At 36.5% G+C, this 24,340-nt stretch overlaps 1 protein-coding gene and 1 pseudogene across 1 annotated transcript in view; both read left to right on the plus strand.

The window, feature by feature from the left end:
* The window catches only part of KCND2 (potassium voltage-gated channel subfamily D member 2), a 490,950-nt gene that overhangs the window by 172,735 nt on the left and 293,875 nt on the right, over window positions 1–24,340 (plus strand). The gene's annotated exons all lie outside the window — the stretch shown is intronic.
* Window positions 4,457–7,400, plus strand: LOC123606759 (annotated as a pseudogene).

Genomic DNA, 24,340 nt, shown 5'->3' on the forward strand with positions numbered 1-24,340 from the left:
ATGAATATGTCACCGAAATACATTTTAAGTTATGAGATTATACTTGACATTGTTAGATATCCTAATTGTAGCTTATGCAGTTCAAGTGCCTGCCATTTTCATTAATGTCAGATATGGCTGAGAGGTGATGATCATCCCTCAACAACAACAATAATGTCAATGTCCTTTATATGTGAATTGAGCACTGTTATCACTATTGTCATGGTAATTCTAAATGTAGATAATTACCTCTATCCTAGAGATGATAAAATTGTGGCTCAGAAAGGTTAGACAATTTACCTAGAAATAAAAGTACAGGACAAAGCCCTTGTCTGTGGCTAGGATACATCAGCATTTCCAGTCAAGTGACCTACCTGCACACATGACAACCTCGTCGAAACTCAAGTTTCTGTTCTGAATAATGGAGACCTCAGCATGTTCATCCAGTGCTATTTTGTGAGAAAAACAATGTGCAAGTGTTATAAACCTTTTACTATGTTATTGGACCAGATTTCTATGATGGCATTAGGAATGTTTTTTTCCAAAGATACATGGGTGATTGTTAATTTTCAGCCACATTGAAAGCTCATCATTTAGAAACACTATTTGACGTGAATCTGGCCCGAACCAGTCAACCTCCTGTATTCCTATACCTCAGTTCATACAGCATTCCATTTTTAGTGACAGCTGTACAAATAGTAAGTTATCATTTCAGGCTGTGTCCTTTTATCGAGGTATCAAGTTTCAAAATGGTAGGCTATTGTACTTAAAGCTTAGATAGCAAGATAGAACCCTTCTATCCACAATCTTAGTACCAGCTAGACTGACAAAACTGCTCCCCTCAGGAAAAGCAGTGGGAGGTGGTGGACTGGTGGTCACTTTTTCGAAAGTTGTGCATGGTTGGGGGGCCACACGTCAGAGGCATGGCTGCTGAGAGATTTACTGTAGAGATCCAGCAGGATGGCAGAATAGCAGAAGGCTGTTTAGTGCATCTTCCTTACAAAATCTTTAGGAAAATTACTAAGTTTATGAAATGCTAAATGTGGAAAAAGAGTGAAGGGGTGGATCCTCTCATCTGGGTCTGACATATGTAGCATGGTTGAAATTTTGCACTCTAATGCAGATAAGCCAAAATCTGTACTCTCTTTATGTTCTATAAGTGATCTAAATATCCTCATGAGCCCTACCATTCTGGCTGGTAGAAAACGAATATAAGGTTTTCAAACTTTTCTTATTTAAAACCTTTGATATTCTTCTTCAAAACCTGTCAAAACAGTCTCAAGACAATATGCAATCAATTCAAATCCCAAAGTCACCCTCAGAACTATTTTCCCATGTTCTCCCTCCTTCATGTATGCAATTATTCTTTGAGATTGGAGAAGGATCCATTTGGCTTGGGCTATCTCCTAGGTTTATGCTGCCCCACCCTCATGTGGTACAGTGGGTCTCATCTCTTCTGTAGGCATCTGTTGGTAACTGCTAATGCATTTTTGACCCTGCTTTGGTTCTTGAACACTCTGTGTTTGCAGCCCCTAATGCTGAAACTAACCAAGGGGAGAATCATTATGTTCCCATCCTTCCTAGCCAGTTCTCTGTATTTCACCTCTTCTTTTACAGATGAGGCAAAACCTAAGGCTGAGACCTTTCTTCTGTTTGGCCCCTGCTTTGGGCTTTCTAGCTCATAGTCTTAGCTACTTCATTGCTCTGTTTGTTTTGAAGGTAGCTCCAAGGCTGTCCTCTGGCTCTCAACACAGCTTTTCCCCCATACCTATTGGGACTCTGCAAGGTTTGGAGGATGTCTTCTATGTCAAGAGTCAAGATAGAATATCAGAGTAAATTCATCTAATTGCTATTTTCCTTCTGCTCAGAATGTTCCATGTTTGCAAAGGAGCACTCTGCAAGGCAGTCTTTGTCCCAGCCTCCATTCTGCACTGATAACTTTCCTCACCCATTTCTAAACTGCTGCCACGTAATGTCAGAGCCCTGCTGAATATGGGACTTCCCTCCGCAACTTGCAGTCATTATGGGTTACACCTAGAGGAGAAGAAAGAAACAAATCCCTTGCAGTGAGACTTTCCCAAACTCATCTGGTCAGTTTTCACCACCTTATTGTTTTGATTCTAAATGGAGACCTTGATGTCTGACTTCTGACTTGCTCTGCCCCCAAGTACTTCCCCTCCACCAGAAGGGTAGTCATTTACTTACCTTCCTGTCTTAGAAAATTCTCCCTATCAGTCTCATTGGCCCCTCCAACTATCCTATGAGTGCTTCTTTCTAACGTGGGGGCATACCATTGGGAGGGTTGCAGGTGAATAGGATTTACTCATTGGCTCAGTACTATCTAAAAGGTTTTCCTTTTAAATTGGATTACATGCAAGGCTCTGGGGTAGGCAGTTCTTTGGAGATGTCAGATGTAGATTGTCAGACCAAACCTTCAGCTTTACCGCAAAAATAAGAACATACTGCCCTCCTAAAGATCAATCTCATAGATCACAGTGAAATTGATGCCTGGGTTTGTTTGTTTGTATTTCTCCCATAATGCTGCTTGTAGATTTTTTACATGGTCTGAACACAAGAATCACCCTATTTAAGATGGGACACAGTTGAAACCGGGCTAACTTGTCTTCCTTTACCCTCCATGACAGGCAGGGAATATTTCTCTCTCTGGAAGAACCCATTATACTCAGGCAGCATTACTGGCTCTTATAACAAAATGATACATTTTATTGCCTTGTTTACTAACCCTTCCTGTTCTGGTACATATTGCTGGCATTTTAAAATTTGACTTTCTATCAAAACCAAACTGCTTCTTTTAGTGATTTTACTCTTCATTCCTACCAGAGCATTTTAACCCAACTTGAACAAAATAAGATATAACAATTTTGGATATATAAATTCTCACAACCTTTTAAATCCAGTTTGCCTGCTTGTATTAGGCTTAACTATAAAACATTTCCCCAATTCTTCTCACTTGAAAAAAATACTGAAAAGCTATGTTATGTTATAGACTACTCAGCAAATGGTTAATTACTCTATTTCCTCTAAATTCTGGCTCTAGCTATGATGTGAGAAACTGTTACAGCTTATGTTAATATTGATGACAAGTTGGTATTATTTCAACATACACTTGACTATCTGTAGCTTGGTGGCTAAGAAGAGGAGCTTCAGAAAGATCCTTGGAATTCAAGTCCCAACACTGCCACTGCTGGGATTGTGATCCCATGCATGTCAATAATTTCTCTAAGGTTATCATCCACACATTGCAGATAATATTTACTACTTGGCAAAACTGAATGAAGAATACATGAGATAAAGAATGTAAAGAATCTGGTTCAGCATAAGACCTCTATGGAAAGAATGAATATGTTATCTAATGGTTCGTCAGATACAATTTGCTGCAACTAATTAAGATGGTGTTATCAGCACTGCCATACAGATCAATCACAACAAATTAAAGTGGTGAGGTATTTTGGTCACATTCATTTCTATTAATGGCTATCAGCCAAGTTCTGGAAGCCAAGAAGAGATTCCATAGAAAGAAAGATATATTTAATCTGGAGCTATACAGTTTCCTACAATGTCTCCTGAAATAGATCCCCTTTCTAATGAATAATGTCTTCCTACAGATGGATTTGACCTCATCTTCTACTTAATGGGCACAGTCCACAAATCAGCCCCATGTAAAAAATCTGAACCTAGCTACTTGGGAAAATAAGAAAAGGCATAAAAATAAATGAAGTTACAACTAAATTGCTAACTTACTTGACAATAGATGTGAAATCAAGTTTAATCTACCCCTTAATCTAGAGACAAATTAGTGAAGGACATTTTTTCTCCACAGCTTTGAGACAGAGCTAGCTATATTTGTCCTTTAGTGCAACATGCATTTTTGTAGTTTATTTCCACAGTTAATATCTGCTGCTATCACAGATTTGGCCTGAAAAAAATATTTCAAGGCAGAGTTGACTAAAAAGGGGAACAAATTGATTCCATCTTTATAGTGAAACTTCAGAATCATTTCTCTCTCCCTGTTGTTTTTTAAAGGTTTACATAATTAGTTTTTTTTGTATTGCAAATCTGTATATGCCTTTTCCTCTTATTTATGTTCTTCTCTGCTATCTTTATATTTATATAACAGGTGCAAACTGAGCATATAATGGAGTAAAAAATGCAGTAATAAACAGTAATTTCTTAGCTCGCCCCCTCTATCTAGGTTACTAGAAGTACTTCTCGCCCTACTCACTCCCATTATACAGAACATCTTGCCACTTAGCAAAGGGATATTGGAATGAATACACAAGATATAACACACACACACACACACACACACACACACACACACACACACACCCTGCCACAGCCACAGATTATGTGATGCTTGGCTGAGACAGTGTTTCTCAACATTATTCAAACAGTAACTATTTTTGAGGAATTAATATGTTAAGGAATGTGACATTCAGTGATGAAGTATTTGAAATAAACACATGAATCCTGCCTTCATGGTGACTCCAGTGCCAACATCACCTATATAATAGGCAGCTACCACTGATGTCCATCTAGCTACCTTCATACTGAGCCAATTTTCCATTCTGATGCTCTGTCACGGGGTTTCCTCTGTAACGCAATTCTATTCAACTTCTCCCATTGTTGTTTAGCATAACAACACTGTGCCAGGAGCATGCTACAAAATCCCAGAATGGGAATGCTTTCTAGACTATATCCTCACCAAAGTTACATTATTCTTTTCATAGACATACAGGAAGCACATTAATCCTGGCCCTGGTGCCATGCCAGATTATGTTTATACCTGGTTTGTGGGGGAATAGGCAGATTTATCTTCTCAATCAGTTCAACTGATACTTTTCTTTTTTAAAAATTTTAAAAATTAAAAAAAATTTCCTCTAAATTTCAACAACTTCTACTTTCCTCTCTCTTCTACATTCTCTATTCCTGTCCTCTTAGTGTATTTTAGAACTTGTCAATTTTCTTTTAGAAGTAAGGGAATGTCCTAAAAATAATACTTGTGAACTTCTTTGTTTATATATAACTGTTATATATAAATCAGTATGGCTTCGACTACAAGTTTCTCAAAAATGGGATCCCTTATATGAATGAAGAACAGAAGAAGAACATTTAACACAACATCCTGATTGGGAACTGGAGAGTTTGCAATTCTCTGGATAAAGACTGGATCAAGGTGGTGATTGATGAGGTGACATGGTGGCTGAACCTGGTGGAGGAGGGTGACTGGATGACTCTCCCTGGTATTGCTGGCTTCCAGGCATTTGAGGTCCAGCTGGTGCTGAGGCAGGCCATCCCTGACATCTGGACAGGACTGAGAGACCAGGGAATAATAGTGGGAAAAGTGAGGAAACCACAACGTGATCAATTCAAGCTGAATATCCACAACCTGTTCTCATCGACATGGACAATGTGACAAAGGATATCTGGAAGGAAGTGAATTTCCCAAGGGTGTCAAATCTTTTATAAGTTTATGAAGTCCTAAACAATGACCTGAATCCTACCAAAAATTTTGGGTCAATGATTATTCATGCAAGCAAGTGTGAAATTTGTACACTGAGACTGAGTATCCCTGTAAGGCTGTGATCGATAGATTTGAATCAGTTCTTTTGAAAGCGACACACTTGCTCTTATGGAGGGTGCAGGGTGCTCGTGCCATGACTGAGGTCTCCTTTCTGCTGTATCCATGAGCTGGCTCCCTGTGTGAACCAGGTGAATCTTATCCAAGCCCGGGTCCCTAACATTAATTTTTCTGGATTACCCCAGGATCCAACCTTTCGTCCTCCTCTTCAGTGTCCGGAGATGGCCTGGGGTCAGCATGCAGCAAGTGTATCACGAGTTTCGGAAACTCTGCAAGTTTGATGTCCGGTGACTTGCTGGGTCAGTTCCTGCTCTTGACCAGTAAGTTTAAGGATACCTGGAGCATCCTGGAGGAGGACAGGAACCACCCGACCCTGCAGGTCTCCCTGCATCATATTGGAGGCACTCTTGAACTGCTTGTTACAAGTCTGTGGTTTAGTCACCACCTGGGCCCTCCTCCTACTTCTTTTCAGAAACTGTGGCAGCCTGCAGCCTCTGTCCCATCTCTGCACCTCTCTGGGACAGCCAACTGTGTGGGTTTTTTGTGGGTTTTGTTTGTGTAAATCATATTTTACTTACAGACCAATCTGTGTGGTTCTTATGAGGAACTTTGTTTTGAATGTGATCTTCTGAACTATAAGCAACAATAAATCATTAGATATGATGAAAAGAAATCGACCATATTTAAAAAAAATGAATAAGAAGATACCTCCTACATCTGAAAGGAGCAGAGCACATATTTAAATTTGTGTGCAATGATAATGCTTCACTAAATAAAAGGAAGAAATAAAAGTTAAATTCTGTTGCCTAGACATATCTTTCCTTAAACTTAATGTATTTTTTAAAATTTTAACTCTCAAAAATATAAAATACTGTCCAAATTTAATTTTCATAACATTCTCTTATGTTTAAAAGACAGAGATGTTCATTTCACACAGATCAGATGGAAGAAACAATTTAGGATTTCTCCGTATTTTAAGAGACTTACATAACATTGGAATATGGTTTAAAATTCTGATGGTCAGTTTTGGGTTTGACTCTTAAAAAGTAACAAAGCTAAATTAAAATGCTTTCATCATACTTCCTGCCACTTTAGAATGCATGACTGACTCCCTTTAGAGAATATTGTAAGGGGTGGTCTACTCTTTGTTTGCAAGTCTTCCTTGCATTTTTATTACATATTACTTCTGCCAGTGACAAAATCTTCAAAGGAATTGTCTTCATTGTCAAGTGCACCTAAAGGATACGGAAAAAGCCCAGATTGGTATATTAAGCTCATCATGTTTTTTTCAAGTCTTCAGAGTCTCTCTCTGCCATAGAGAATGGTCTTGGGGCAAATCCCCAAGTGTATTCCTAATAGTTCCTTTCCTGTTTCCTTTTCCTAAGTCAGTGTCATTTTACTGTTTTGGTCATCAACCAGCATCTGTCAATATTTCATACAAATTTAAACCCCATGTGGATCCAGAGTTCCTAACGCATGGGACATGATTCATTTCTCCTCCCCTTCTCTCACAGCCCCTGCCATGTTCAGAAATGTCCTTCTGTGAGCAGAGCCACATCAGTCTGCCCCTTGGACCACACTGCACACTCAAGTATAATTCAGCTCACCAGGACCTCTTGATGAAGTTTAGCCTGAGCTTTGGACTAACCACGTTTGGTCTCCACATGAGAAAGCTCTTCAGACCATTAACCATTACAAATGGGAAGGACATAGTAGTAGGACTCACCTACTACTATGGCAATGCCAAAGATCTGGTATCAAGTGCAGTGAATTGTGACTGGAGTATTGAAAGCTGAAAGCAAATGTATATTTTTATATGAGAAACAAAAATTAAAATCTAAGAATGTAAAAAAATGTGAGAAATGTTTATCCATATTTATAAGAAAGTTTATATCAAGTAATTGTTTAACTCTAGTAAAAAGATAATATTGATGTATTTTAATTAAAAAATCCAACTGTTGTTTGCTGCTAGAGTATTCTTTTACTCCATTGCTACTTCTACTGTTTTCTCAGCAGAGATAACACAGTTATCTAATAATTGAGAAAGATCCCTATATCTAGCTCTCCTTTCACTCCTTGACATGTCTGAAAGTCTTTCAAGACTATACATTTCTGTGGCAATAGTATCCTTTTGTATGATCATAAAATTGTTCCTGTTTCTATTTTGTATAACAATGAGCTACATTATAAGGTAAATCTGACAAGCTTTAGGTATTTTAATTGGTTTATATCTTATTTGAAAGTTTAGGGAATGGAAACAGTGTAATTATAAAACAACTCCTATTAAATTCTCAGAGCTATATTTTCAATTTGAATACTATAAACACTTGAACAAAGGGCATTAAAACAAAGCATATTTATCATCCTCAACTTGACATTTTATATTATGTATATCAACTCAGTTTTTACAAATCTATTCTACAATTAAAATTCTATAAAACCACAGCAACAGCTAACTGCCTTAGGTGATTTTGTGACAACTTCTAACAGTACTTGCCCTCATATTGCTTAAGATACAACAGAGGCCACATACAATGGAACAGTCAATTCCAATATACTGTAATAAATGCTGTGATAAAAGATGCTATGGGAGCAGAATCAGACAATGATGAAGTGTTACCTATGGTGAGACCATAGCATGAAAAGGGCAGGAGTGGGAAATGAATATCGGGAGAAAAGAATGCTTCACTCAGAGAGGATAACATAAGCATTGACTAGGAGTCTAAAGAGAAAGAGTAGCATACTTAAGAAAGTGAATATTTATTTTGCTTTATCGTAAAGTTTGATGTATATGTGAAAATGACAAAGAATGAACAGTTAGGTGGAGTTAAATAAAAATCCTCTGATTTGCCTCTACTGTTGTTACCCTCTGTTTATCCTGATTCCCCATCACAAAACCCAAGAATAGGGAATTGAGATGATGCTAGATTGCAGTCTTAAGTAAATAGGTACGTGGGAGTACCTACCAACAAGGTGAGAATAAGAAAGAGGCTCAGACCTAAGTGGGAAGAAAATTAGCTCAATGTTGGATCTTTTGAATGTGAGATTTCTATGAAGAACCAAGGTGTGGTCCACAGACCTCTAAGGCTCCCAGAATGTTTCTGAGAATCTACACAATCAACTCTAATTTCATTACGTTACTAAGGTGTTATTTTCTGTTTTCCACTGCATTGGTCTTTTTGCTCACAGTGCACACGCCATGCCAGCGACGACTCTTGGCAGTTTAGCCGTAGTCAGTTGTAATTATATTCTTCACTTACAAAAAGAAAAACAAAACAAAACAAAACTTCTAAAAGCCAATAAAATACTAATTTTATCAAATGTCAAATGTCAATCCTTGGGTACTTATCTTTTTAATAATCTTGTGAGCAAATGGGAAGTACACAAAAAGAACTTGCCACACATACAGATTGTATTCAGGAAAAAAGAAAACAAAAATACTTATGTGATTGTCTAGGTTGCAAGCTGAACTAGCCAATTTTTTCAAGGTGCACCATTTTTATCTGAGAGAACAACTACTAGACAAATCATGATTGCTCATTATCTGGCTGACATGTTGAAATTGAATGCAATCAGTCCCTCACTTCAAGGAAAACCAGTGACAGCATTTGTGGACAATAATAAAATTCAAGTTTTCAGGTAAATGTAAAAAAGTTGGAAAACTAGCATCTGCCACTGTAAGCTTGATATCCAATAAAGATAGTCTTCATGAGATTATAATGATAATTTAAAAAAATATGACTTTTGATTTATTATAAGGAATTATGTCAAAATTTGGAAAATCTGTATCTCAATCAATATTTTCCAAATGACCTGTGGATGATTTTTCAAAATTATGCATGGATATATGATCCACTCAAAGAGAAAGATAGAAAGCGTTTTAACATTACAGAGTTCTAAAATCTCATTGATCTATGTATTAGTTTGATAGTGCTGTCATAACAAAAATGCCACATGCTGTATGGCTTAAACAACAGAAATTTATCTTCTCATAGAACCAAAGGCTGGAAGTTTAAGATCAAGGTTCCGGCAGATAGGATTTCTCCTGAATTGTCTTTCCCTGGCTTACGGTTAGCCACTGTGTCTTCACACAGCCTTTTCTCTGTGTGCATATACAACCCTGGTATCTTTCCTGTTCTTATAAAGACACCAATCATGTTAGATTAGGGCTGTGCCCTTGTGAGTCATTCAATCTTAATTGCCTTTTCAAAGCTCTGTTTCCAAAGGCAGTCCCATTGGGGGTTAGGGTTAGAGCTTCAACATATGAATTTTGGAGGATACAATTCAGTACATAACAATCTGTTTTCAGATTTCACATTGAAATCAACTTTTAGTCCTCTACTGCCTGCCAAATTTTAGTTTCCATAATTCCTACTAAGGTTATTGAAATATTAATCCCTTTCCCATCTATTTCCTTACTATACTTCAACCAAAACAGCATATCATAAGAGGTTGAATGTGGGTATGAGTATCCATCTGTCTTCTATTAAGCCACACATTTACAAATATGTACAACAATGTACAAAAATGTACCACAACCTTACACTAATTTTTTATTTTCTAAGATATTTATCATAAAAACATTTTTAAATAGGCAATTACCAATTACATTTTTTACTATTATTTTTAAGGAATTAAAAAATTTCTGGCTTAATAGCTAATATACTAAGTATTAATAAATACAACACACATAAATAAAAACTCTTTGTTCCTCATTTATTTAAGTGTCCAAAAGGTTATAAAGAGCAAAAAGTTTCACATCTAAAGCTTTAGAATATCAGCTTGGATATTGGATATGTGTTTAGATATGTGGATATATTATTGGATGTGTGGATATGTGGATATGTGTTCATCCTGAAGATGATTCATCAAGTCAAAGAACAAATAAGAAGAAATCACTATCTGATTTAAGAGAAAAAAAAAAGCAAGCTTTAGGAAAACCTGTATTTATAGGCCAGATAGAGAAGGATGGACTGACAAAGGAGAATGACAAGGAAAGCCTACTTTTTGTCCCATGCTATGCTGAAAGCTAGGTACACAGAAATAAACAAAATAAACGTGACCCATGCCTTCACTGAGCTTACAGTCCAGTGGAAGAGAGTGGAAAAACAACTTTTTTTGAAAATCCAGGGAAACTAGTTTTTGGAAGGGAGTGGTAAGTGTCAGTGACTGCAGAGGATTCAATTAGGTAAGGACAGAAAGGTACTCCCTTCCATCAAGGAGGTTGCTTATGGTGAACTTGTTGAACATAGTCAGTGGACTGCAGTGGGCAAGGAATGAGTGCAAGAACAGGAAGCTTTTCTGCCTTTTCAAAATCAGGGAATGGATCATTTTCCAGTCCTTATCTCAGATGAGAAAGAAGAGTCCTCCAGTGACTTTGGGGGAAGGAAACCTTCTGGCTTATTTTGCCTCATCATTATTTTTGTTGCCCATAACCCTAAGTTTCATATTTACCATAAATAACCAGGACTTGTACTTTGATGTTATCTGGCACTGCATTTGAATTATGTCTGTTGATAGATATCAAAGATAGATCACTTTAACAATCTCTCTCTCTCTCTCTCTCTCTCTCTCTCACACACACACACACACACACACACACACACACACACACACAGTCTTCTGTTCCCAACTGTTCCTGAGAGCTTAGATATATGCAGTGTTAAGAGGGTTATTACTTCATACAACAGAATAAATCTCTGTTGCTCAGTTCTAATTCCTAAAATACATGGCCTCAGGATGAATCTACATTTAACTGCAATAAACGTATGCTCATTCATCCTATATATGTCTTATGAATCAACCAAATATTAACATTTTCACTCTGACAGACCCTCAAATATTTGAAGATAGTCTATACTTGTTCCTTTAGTATTTTGTCCCCCAGTATAAATACCAGGATTTTTTCCAAGCAGTTACCAGGTGAGAAGGTATTTTCATACTTCACTCATCCTGATAGCTCCTCCAAGATATATCCTGGTATACTAATGACTCTATAAAGACTGCCAAGAATTGCATACTGCATTTTCAGATGTGTTTGCAACTATATATGTACATTAGAACTATTGACATAGACACTACATTTTTCTTGATAACCTAAGAAAGAGTCCTATCAGTGTATATATCATATCAGTGGGCTTATTTGGCTAGTATGGCATGGGTAATACTCGGTTTTAGAGAGGCGTGTCATAAAATGGAGTACTATTCATACCTTTTATATGTGTGTATTGTACACATACATATATGTGTGTTATACTCACAGCACTTGAAGTAAGTAAATTGAAAATATATTTTAAGAGAAATGAAAATAGTCATAACTTTTTTCCAAGCAACACCATTCCTGATCATTTTAACAAAGGAAAACACCTCTACGCTTGCCTTAGCTTGAACATCATTGTCTCTCTGTTGGAGAGTTATTTGTCTCATATGCAATCCCTTCCTTGTCAGTCCTCTTCCAAGTACAAATGTAATCATTGCACTATGCTACTTCAAAACCATTTATGGTCCCCCATCAATTGCAAGGCCAAACCTCCTAACCTGACTCTCATTGCCCTTCCCAGTCTGAATCCTACCTGTGTTTCCACTTCAGTCTCCTACCACTCCCCATGTTGCTGCTCCGGGCTTCAATCACACTGGATGAGTAGGTCTCCCACCTCTAGCTGTGACTTTTCAGATAGTAGAAAGGGGATTTGGGTAGGAAGAGGAGGGGATAGTGATCACTATCATCTAGAGGCTTCTTCAAATTAAAATGTTTTCCTCCCCCTTCCTAGAGATGTTCGCATTTCCTCATTGGGAGTGGGGACCACTTATTGAGTGTGATTACAGGGATGAGTCATTGTTAATGCTGAGAGGATATCATGACACTAGTTGAAGTAAAATAGACAAAGGTGGAGCAGTACTGCCCTCCTTGCCCATGTACTGTATGAATCCAAAGCTTCTTTCAGAATTCTGCCCAAATATTACGTCTTCTCTCAAGCCCTGCCTGTCTCCTATCATCAGGGGCTCCATATACATTATATTGGTTTGAACTATATCAAATAGGCTATTATTTGGTCTTCTTAGTCCTAAGTAAACTCCTTGTGGTTTACTTGGAGTTCTATGAGCACACATCTCACTGTACTTAATCCTTTGTTTATAAGTCTGTCTCCTACTTAGATTATTCCTTAGGAGTAGAAACCACAATGTATCCCTGACAATCAGCACTATTGCCTGACATGTACTAAGTGCTCAATAAATGACTATTGAATGAAATGATGATTAATAAAAACCAGTTAACCTACTTCTAAACAATAGAAGAATGATGGCACTTTTACAATCATCAAAAATAAGGTCAGTATTAAGCACATGAGCAAATGTGAAATTATACAGTATAACAAGTTTAAAATATAAGAGCATAGTTTTTGTAAACAGGTAAAATATGTAAAGAAGCATGAATATAAGACATGTTAGAGTGAGTGATGAGATTGACTATCTAATTTTAAAATTTTGTTTTATTAACTTAATGTTTTTTAAAGAAATGTATTTTTAAGCCTGTGTTAAATGTAGGGTAAGTGTGTGTCCTACCATTTACTCACTATTGAGGGCATAGAATGTCTTAAATCTTACATTTACAATCTTACATCTTACAATCATCTTACAATCTTGCATCTCCTTACATTTTATACAGTGTATGTGTGCCATAGATGATCAATAACCCACCTGTTAAGTGAATGGAAAATTTAAGTGCCTAAATTATAAGTATGGGAAATAATAGCCAGAAAAGATTTTGTTAAGGGACCTCAATGAATCAAAGCCTAACTTGCTTCATTGCATTAAGAAGCACTGGTGAAACATGTAAAAATTAGTCCAATACTATTGGATGTCTTAACTCTCTCAGATCCCCCAGCTCTATTCTAAGGGTAGGTGGTTGTGAGGCCGAGCCTCCAGGGAGAGTCTGACTAAACCACAGAAAGGATCTACCAGAGGAAAGATGATAAGTCCTTGCTGGTCTTTTTTTTTTTTTTTTTTTTTTTTTTTTTCCTCCCTTTTGTTCTGTGGGTGAAATTATCAAAGGAATAAAAGCAGGTGTGTCCTTGTCTGGACTTCCCATTGCCTTGAGCATAGTTTCCATAGATGCCTGGGGCAGCCAAAGAATCTAGCTCCTGAGCCCTGGTTGTGAAAACCTTCTCTCCTAAGCAGGGTCTCATGGTCCTTGATTCTGAACAGAGGCTATAGTTGTAGAAATCACCATTGCTTCCTGATTTCTCTTTTCTTTCTCTCATCTTCTTTATTCCTCTATACCTATTCTCTCCCTTGTGAAAAATGCATGAATTCAAATGCAATGAAACACAGTGGCGGCTACACTAAAAGGAGAAATGGTTGAATCAAGAGCTCCTGTTCTGGCTGGAATTTATTGCTTATTTGCCTTTGGACAGTTGCCTCTTGTGGGGATAAAACAGAGAGAGACCATGAAAGCTCATGGGTCCCAATGTGACGCTTTGACCTAATTAGTTTATTTTCACTGCTGTGTAAAAAGATCTTAGAGAAAAAATAGACCTTTCCAGGTGTGAGCTATTACCCTGAAATAGCATTTCCCACCTGCACTAGTCTGTGATCATTGTCCATTAGTAGATGTCAGAGGACACATTGTCTTCTATTCAAGACTCACAGGACTGACAGACTATTTTTTTTTAAAGGAATGTGATATATTTGCATGGTAGAAAACTATTCACATCTAATCTGTAGGGGGAAACATGAATAATTTATCTTGCAAATATTAAAATTTATGTGTAGAATAGAAAAAATAAATTTTAGACTAGCTAACCCTCTCATTCCTTCTCGTTTGCATTATGCTTTAGAAAGCCAATGTTTCTTAAAATTTAAAAGTAACTAGATACAAAGTAAGGAAATTATCTCATCATTTTTATAGCAAATAGTATAATGCATAATGTAATGATGGTTATAATAAATGAAGAAACTTACTTAAAAATTAAGTATGCATTCATGCAATTTAGGACTAATCAAAACTCAGTTTGAACATTAATAATAATTTATAATGATAATAATAATTATTGTTATATAATTTTTAAATGGATCTAAACCACTAAACTGAACTATAATTTCTTCTGGCATATATAACCATTGTATGTATGAGTAGCCAGCCTCATTGCAGCCCATCCTCTGCTCTTCCCCTCTTTCCTTTCCACTGCCATATGTTTGTTTGTTTGAGTATTTGGGCAATGGATATGTTTTCTTAGGCCCGCCCCCCTGCCCCCAGCAGAGTTGGCTGCACCATTAAGGTACTCTGCACTATATTAAGGAAAATTAGGGTTCAGAATTTAGAATCTGCAGCCATGTGGTATCTGGTCTAATCAGATAAAAAATGTTAAGATATAGGTCTAAGAGTGGACTGGGAAGGCTGAAATGTTGATCAGAATCAATTACAATATAACTACAGACTTGAGAAGTATAGTGACTAAAACCAAAATAAAGAGACACACGAACAGTAAGAGAAGGGAAGGCCATTAACTGAATATACTTTTGAGATTGATAAACTACTGTTATCATATAGAAAAAGAATACATTATTTCCAGTAAAAATTCGCCATCATTGTTGACAAGCTTAAGGGGAGGATAAGAAAAAAAAAAAAAAAAAAAAAAACAGAAAGGAAACATAGGATAGAGTAGACAAATATTCTCATAGTAGATTTTAATATATACCATGATTGTGGAATGAAGGGTAATCTATGAATAAAGTAATTATGATGTGTAGTTTAGTTAAGAAACAGAGTAGTAGGTAACTAAAATAATTAGGTATATTATGTAAATACAGTAGTTAGAATGCAATATTTGATCAATAGGAATTGGCCTATATGTCATTTGTAGACACACAGCAGAGAGAAATCTCAGTGTATAAGCACAGGTATTCAAGTATGCAAGAAACCCAGTTTTCTGCATTTTGTTCTAGCTGAATTTAATTTGTATTTGGGGCCCCAGTTCCATCAAGTGGCAGAAACTCAATCTCAATCAGCCCTAACCGACTCTCCTCCAGGACTATGTCTACAAAATGCCAGGTGGGGGGCCATCTGGCCCTTAGTGTCATCAGCTATCCCTGTCGGTACCCACAGAGACTTCCTTCTTTCTGTCTGGTCTGTGGTCACTGGTCCCTGCAGGTTGTCACTGCAGCCTCCTTGTCCTCATGGCAAGGACGCATTAAGCCTGCAGGCTCTCTGTGAATTTTTCACTGGAGGAATTTTGCTTTCCCTGTACTGCTTTAGGCTAAGGAGAACTCTGTGAGCTGCTCTCAGCCCACATGCCCCATCAGATCTTGCTTTTAGAGATCCTCAATTCATCTGAAAATTTTGTCATTCTCTCCCAACAATGGGGCTTGTTCTGTGGGCATCCGTAAAGCAAGCACCCTTTCTCAATGATGTCAAAAACATTTAGATTCATCTTTTTTGTGTCTACTTTTCTTTCTCTTCCTAGCCCTTTGAAATTTTGCCCTGGAGAGGGAGCTGAGATAGGAAGAACAATTTCTTTTACTCATTGTGCAATCTTCCATATCTTTTGGGTTTTGAAACTCAAAATCTAATAACTAAATCTTATTTCTAATGTCGGTAACTACTTGATACAATGAGTATGGAACATTCTAACCATCTGAGTTAGGGGAAGAGGCATAAGATTAAAAAAAAATACTACTCACAGAATTCACATTGGTAACATAATAATATACTAACCTCCTAGAGATAATTTTCAAGTTATCGAATAAAATTAATTAATCCTATATTACGTATTTATGTATATGATAGTAACAATATAGTGATATATTTATTTTACCTATTTCCATATCAGATACTGAGTAATTATAGCAAATACATTTCTAGATTTGAAACTTTTTTTTTTCTTGTAGTAACCATTGGAAACAAACTGAAGCTATCACATTAGAATGCAGCTCTATGTAGTTAAATTCTGAATGGCTAAGCAAATGTGATCCAAGTTTATCTGATAATAAATTTTTGAGTGCTTCTGGGACTGTGTGCCTCTTAGATAATGCTCCCTAAAAATCACTTCTCTGACTTGAAGAATTAGAAATTGAAGAGCAGAGATTCTGGATTGTACTACATAATGAAAGTCTAGAAGGTTTGGCCTTCATTTTGCTCACAGAAGATAAGGTACATGCTTTGGAAACCAGATGAGCAACTGCCATGCTTGGCAAGCATGAAACTGAAGACACTTTATAGAGGACTAGTTCACCTCAAAACAAGGGTGTCAATAGGCAGCCTCATTTCCCCAGAAAACAATTTTGGATGTGCAACAGCATTTGATCAAGTGCTTAATTTGGTATCCAGAATCTCACTTTATAGATAAAGTAGTAATTGAGAAAAATTCAATCCAGATGTTATCAGGAGTTGGTCACAGTGATAGAATAATTTCCTGCTGCTCTCCTGGAACATCTTATACTCATTGGTAAGATTCTTGGTGTAGCCACTTTATAATATTGTGTTTACTTCATTCAGCCTTAAATGGAATCATTTCATATAGGTCAATTTAATGTATTCCAAACATAACAACAATAATTAGGTAGAGAAAGAGATAGATAGATAGATGGATGCATATAGATATTTATGAAGGACATTTATAGGCACTAAAGCCGGTTTGTTTTTATTGTAGTTACTTCATGATAATAAGAGTAATAAAACCATATAGTATGCATAAAGAGAATTCCTATGGTCCAATTAAATCTAAAATGATCTGAAATCCTAAAGTCAAACATTAAAAAACATATAGTGAGAATGGGAAGTGGTCTGCCAGAATATCTCTCTGTCGGCTTTGATTCTTGTAGCCTTAAGTAAATCAGATATTGTGTTCATTCAGCTGGACTCATAGCTTGCTTTTATTCATTTGTCATTCATATATATATTATATATTTTATATATTGTTATTGAAATTATAAGCCACATTATATTGTTTTAAACAGCTTTTTTCTATACTATTCATGTACTCCTCAATTCACAGTTATATATCAGCCTTCTTATTCATGCCAGAACCTTGTTCTAGAAACTGTATTGTTGTTCATTTGGGCTAGGTCTTAGTTAGGGAAGGTTAATAGTGAATATCATGCCTGATGTTCCTTTGCTCGATAAATGAAATATCAGACTGGGAGAATCAAGCATCCACTTTATTAAGAAAGCAGACATTATATTTTTAAATAAACTGAACTTTGAATTGCATTTTAGGGGAAATTAGGGTACATTGTATTTCAAATATATGTTGCAGGTGCCATGTTTAAGAAAATAATTGAAATGGATTTTTTTTCCAGATTCTAGAGCCTACCAATTAGAATAGAGTTTAAATGGGTTTTAGGTCAAAGGATCTTCTCTTAGCACTTTGTTTTGAAATATTTAGTCAAAATAGTAGTGTTGGAAGGAATAATTGAGCTCTAAACACAGAGGCATCTTGTCTCTATAAAAAGCATGAATCCAAAACTCTGAGAAGTACTTAGATTCCCATTCTCCAGCATCAGTTAAATCATGTATTCATCACCACTAAATACTAAATATTAACTGAATCCTTATTCTGTGTCATTCAGGGTATTAAGCCTGGGTACAGCAGTAAACTGAAATGACACGGCCTCTCTTCAGAATTTATAATTTTGGTTTATATATGCACCTGTGTTTCACACAATCTCTCTCCTGAAATTATACCATAAAAATTTGTCTGCATCATTGGTTCATTAGGCATTTTCTACATTATAGAGTTTTAGAGAAAATACAAAATTGGTCGTAAGATTCGAATGTACCGAGTTCCTAAGTAACCTCTTTCCTGTTCTCTCGTATGGCTGCCTGTGTACGTGTCAGATGCTTGTATTTACCTCTTAGAATCTCTGCTAAAACCAGAAGCTAGAAAGTCATAAATAACAGTCACAATTCAAGCTATTTTAAATATAATCCAATGTTTGAAGATTCAGAAGGCACAGAGGATTTTATAGTGATGACTTCATCATTATGAAACATTATTTTTCAATCTCCTGTAGATATAGTGATATTAGATAGTAACTAATTACATTTGATGTATCATCAAATAAGCCCTACTAGATTATAAGTGAAGTCTAGGATTTCTTGAATTGTGTTTACTTTTATTATAGAATTATAGTAATCAGGACCCAGTAAAGAAATTCTTAAGCTAGCTCCGTGATCTCAGTTAGCTCTCCTTAAAGAATTGTTGAAAACAAATATTGTATTTTATATTCATGTTCTAGGGAAGGAAAAGTAACAGGAATGAAATATAATTTAATCTTTGACTTTTAGATGAGGTTGTTTACAAAATTAAAGCAGATGGCTAACATTTTCAGATGAAGGATGATGAACAGTTTTCAAGAATGCAAGAATTTATTTCATTTTATTCATGTAGATATAAAGCAAGATTTTCTTCAGTTATTTTAAGTTTGTGAATTCACTTCACTGTTCAGAAATTGTCTGAGGGAATGAAGTCAGGTAATGAGATACTAACAAATTGTTTTAAAAGAAGAGTAGTTGACCAAAAATGTGTACTTAGAACTTCTGTATCTCATTTATTCCATTCATTTCCCTCCCAGAGAGGCACTTCCAGAACTTCTGTGCATAAGCAGCTCCCTACCTGAACCAACCTCTGACACACTGAATTGTACTTATATATGCCTCCTCCTGCAGTACGCCCATACAGATGCTCTGAATCCCAGGGTCTCTGATCTTGGTGAGCTTTTGTGTATTCTTAGGTTTTATCTTTCCAGGATTGCTCATCTCTGAATATATCTTCAATTATTCTATTCTTGCAGAAAGAATGTCTTTAATACCAAGGTTGTTTTTCAATAAGCAAGTAACCCAAAATGCTCAAATTTTGAGGGTACCATTTTCTGTGTGTTTAGCAACCCTTCAGTTGAGTGAGAAGCAGTCAGAGCCTTCTTGCTGTTGATTCCATTTCCAGTTACCCACGCTGATGGCATGGGTACATGGAAATAAAATAATACAAGAGCACCTGTCATAACACTACAACCAGCAATTTCATGGAAGACAAAGTCGATCAGACCAGTTGCCTGGCTTTGGAAACACAAAACTAGTTAATGAGAGAATCCATAATTTATGGATATTTTGAAATTGAACAGTGTTCTGTAGAACCAGAGGGGTCGGTGTTTTAGTCTTGAGTCTTTTCTTTGCAGTTTTGTGAAATTGCGGAAGTTATATAACTTCTCTGTTACAAATTTTGTTCACCTGTATTAAGAAACTATGCCTAAAAGTTGTTAAGAGAATTACTATGCAGTTTATGAGAGATACAGGAGTACCTGGCACATGGTAAGATTTTAATATATATTTTCTTTATGTGGTGCAGCAACAAGTGGGCACAATCCTATTCTTATTACTCTTTAGTAAACAGCTCTTTGGTTTTGAGCCTCGTTTATCAAAGTCAGAGATTATTCTTAATACTGGGAATGAGTGGCAGGGTGGGTTTTATTTACTTTTTCTTTATGTAAAGAATGAGTAGGCACTTAATAATAGTTTATAAAATAATAAATGACTGGTAAAATAAATGGGTATCTAACAGGCAACCCAGAGAAAATGGGACATAGAAAATCCTCTTTTATACAACACGTAATTAACCTGTAGAAGATTTTCCTACACCAACTAATTGCAGAATGAGTTTAACAAATGGCTAGATATGGAACTAAAATTAATTAAGGGAAATATCACTGTGCTTCAGGGAATAAGTTTATCAGAAAATAATGTATGTGCTCAAGATTATGGTTACCATACTCTGCCCATGGCTGTAAATTTCTTTCTAGCACATTGGCTATTGTTGTGGGTTTGTGTAAGCTGCCAGCAAGTTGACAGCCAGCTGATATCCAAGAAGTTTCCCCAGTCTCTACTCCTTATCCTTTCTTTCCCTTTGGTTATCTGACAGACAAGGAAGCCCATTCAGAATCCAGAACAAAGCCCAGTTCTTTGTAAAAAGTACCACGGACACTGGCATATGCTTCCTTCCTATTGAAACAAGAACCATATCACCCCCACAATTTACAAAAGAAGTTTAGAAGTTCCAGCATCAGGGGACACTATGTATAACCAACAAAGAGAACCCTCCATTGACTGTGCTGTGGAGAGTCTCCCTAAGAGGTAACGGACTGAAGGAAGCATTATGGTCTGGGATCTCAAGCTTGCAATCTGTGGGCCCAGTACAGTCAGCACATACATGGTGTGTGTCCAGAATGGAGATTGTTAAATTGTGAATATTTTTAGTTAGGCATGCTCTGCCTAGTATACTACAGCCTCCTCTGTGACCTGTTATCTTAAGTTTGTCGATTTGAGTCTGCAACTTTTGATGTAGAACAGCCTTTCTTTAATTGAGAAGGAAAATAGTAAGTAGAGACTACAGAATTCTATAAAGGACAAAAGGCCACACAAAAGTAAGTGGGGACCTAAAAGTTAGCAGAGTGAAAAGAGAAAATAGCAAATCCTTTTTGAAACAATGTGAATTAACCTATTGAACATTGTGATTTACATAGTTGGACAGCAATTAATTGCTGAGTGTGTTTAACATGACACACATCAAGTGATTTTTACAGACACCCATCTGAGAAGTTACACAACAGCATTTTCAAGAACGCGAAATGGCTATGTTACTGGTTCTGACAGCATGCTCTCTGCATAGCCATCAGTGTCCTCTATACAGAGCTGGCCAGTGTGGTTGCCCATGTGTGTCCATCATTTCCAGCTCTTGCTTTAAAGCAAGCTCAGGAAAAAAAAAAAAAACAGTCTTCATCTATTTGGGTTTTTACCTAAAGATAAATAAAAGAAGAAATATAAGATCTATGAATGTTCTCAAGATCATAAATTGGCTACCTCCCTATATTTTGCTCTAGGGGAAAACAGGTGTAACAAGAGTAGGTGTGTGGGTACATGCATGTTTGCATATGTGTGCGTGTATGTGTGCTTGCCATTCTATCACTTCCTAGTATTTCTGGGCTAGCGGCTCATAATCATGAACTGGAGTGTTGTCAGTTTTGACGGACAACCTCAGGTAGGTAGACCCAGAGAAGCAGTTCAGTGTGCTTGCTTTTTACTGATAATCAGGGTGAGGTGTGCTGCTGAAATTACATTTCTGATGCTTGCTTTCCCACTATCTCCCCCAAGGCAATGTTACTGTGACAGACTGAAGACTGGGGTAGAAGAAATTCTGGCTTTGAAAGATTAGATAGAATTTTCTACTTTTCCCAGGCATTAAACCCTCAGAAAAACTTGAAAGTTTCACTAGCTAATGATTTCCAAGGAAAAGAGAAAAGAGTTTTCCTACAGAAGAAAAGAATATAAATAAAGTATTGGAGTCCCAGCCTCCTTCCATGGAGAAATTGACATTGCCATCATTTCTCTCCTATCTGTTCTGTCTATAAAGTCCTCCTGACTGGTCTCCCTACCTCCCCATTGCCAGTTTTCCCCCAACTCAATCACCTTGCCAAGGAATACTGAATTTATTTTGTTGAATCATAATACTCATTCTCAACACTGTCAAAGATTGATCATATCATTCTTCAATTCCAAAATTTTCAAAGACTTCCCATTGCCTATTAAGACACATTTATTTTCATGGCATTTGATGTCCAGTGTGATATTGGAGCCCACTTTTCCAACTTCCTTTATCACTGCTTCCTTTTGTAAACTGTATCCTCCAGTTTTTTCTCAACTAGAGTGCTTTTAGCATTTTTGGAGGGGTGACATTTTTCCGTGTGATGACACTGATTATAGAATCCTTGACTTTAGCACAGAAAACTCCAATGGCACCTCTTCATCATTGTGACAACCAAAAATGCCTGCACCCATTTCTAAACCCCCAGTGGTAATACTGTATTCCCATTCAAGATCTGTTCTTGAACTTTACTTGTTTTCCTGCCTTCATTCCTTATTATTCTGCTTCCTTGACTTGAAATGTCTTTCCCTCATATCTTAACATCCTAACTTATGATGCCTTAATGAAATTACCTCTATCTCTGGTTCAAAGAGATTTCTCCTTCCTCCTAAATTCCCAAGGCAATTCATAATCAAGCACCTACCACATGCCAGGCAGTCTTGTTACTTGCTTTACGTGTATTTTTTCCAGTTAACGTTGTGCTTCCTTGCTCATAGTGAGTGGTATTGAAACTTACTGAGTTTGCAAAGGCCACCTTTATTTACCTTTTCCCTCTTCCTCCCACCAAAGGGCAAGTTAGAGGTGAAATCCAAATTCTCTAATCTTATTAGACCTTGAGCATTCACCAATTTCTATCCCAAGTACAAAGCCCTTTTATTAATTTTCATGAAGGCAATATATTGACTTAGTTATTGCCTAGACTTGCCATACATTTCTTACCTTGTATACTAGACTAGTAACTGCTTAAATCAAGGCATCTAATTTATCTTCTTTTTTACTAAGTACCCCAGCAGAGTACACTGGGGTCTCAAATAGGTCTCAAAAAATATTTGCTGTGAAAATTTGTATAGTGAAAATAATGACTAATGTATTCCAATGTTTAGTGCTCACTTTAAAACCTAGAGGAGTTCAAAAGAGTCAAGATCTAGAATATCAGAACATTGCTTGGGGGTAGGGGTGGTTAGATGAGAATAGCTTAAAAATTAAAACTAACAAAACTTAAGAGGTCAAATTCAGTTTTTCAAACAAATATATAATAACAATGTCATACTATAAAACCAACATAAAATGCCAGGAAATTTTTGATATTTTGGGGATGTTAAGGGGTAATGATTCAGAGCACATTAAGAAGGGCAATTGCACAATTCCCATTACCATCAATGAAACTCATATGGTAAAATTCACACACACTTCAGTGGAAGCATGACCTCAACTGTCATTGGACATGTTACTCTTCATGGTGTGTGATTTTCTTCTCTAATTTGAGGCAATTTAATTTTCTGCCCACTTCACAAAGAAATGTCAGGCTGAATGACTGGAGCATTGATGTTGAACATCTTTCTTCACACATTGTATTTACAGTAAAATTGATTCTGTTATCCTTGATATCACCCAATGAAGGCAAAAACTGCAATATACTTTGATATATACTCACTTTGAAAATAAGATTTTGGACACAAGTTATAGACATACTTATAAAACATCTTAAAATGTGAAATTAAAAAAACAAATTTTAGTTAAACAAATGAAAAAAACATTATTGAAAAACAGTCATGTATTAACTGTGTTCTCTAAAATTTCAGGATGAACTACATATCAGAAAAGATGCAATACTTGGATTGTGTGTTCATTTTAAATTTATAGATCCGGGACACATGGCTGTCTCAATAGGAGGAGCATGCAACTCTTGATCTCAAGGTCATAGTTCAAGCTTCATGTTCCGTGTAGAGATTACTTAAATAAGAAAATGAACTTGAAAAAATAAATTTTGTAGCTCAAAAACAGAGTAGTGGTTAAAAGGACAGTCTCTGGAACCAGACTGTTCACACACTGGTTCTACTGTTTACCAGCTCTGTCACCTTAGGTGAGTTATATAACATTGCCGAACCTCAGTTTCCTTATCAATTAATTAAAAGTACTGGAATTCCTACTCCATAAAATTCTTGCAAAGTTAAAATAATAAGTTTAGATCACTTTTTTGTAAGTTTATTTATTTATTTTGAGAGAGAGAGAGAGAGAGAGAGAGCGAGAGAGAGCGCATGTAACACAAGTGGGGAGGGGCAGAGAGAGAGGGAGAAAGAGAATCCCAAGCAGGCTCTGTACATGTGGGGCTCGAACTCACGAACCA

Source organism: Leopardus geoffroyi, chromosome A2 (assembly GCF_018350155.1).
Source record: "Leopardus geoffroyi isolate Oge1 chromosome A2, O.geoffroyi_Oge1_pat1.0, whole genome shotgun sequence".
Taxonomy (NCBI): Eukaryota; Metazoa; Chordata; class Mammalia; order Carnivora; family Felidae; genus Leopardus; species Leopardus geoffroyi.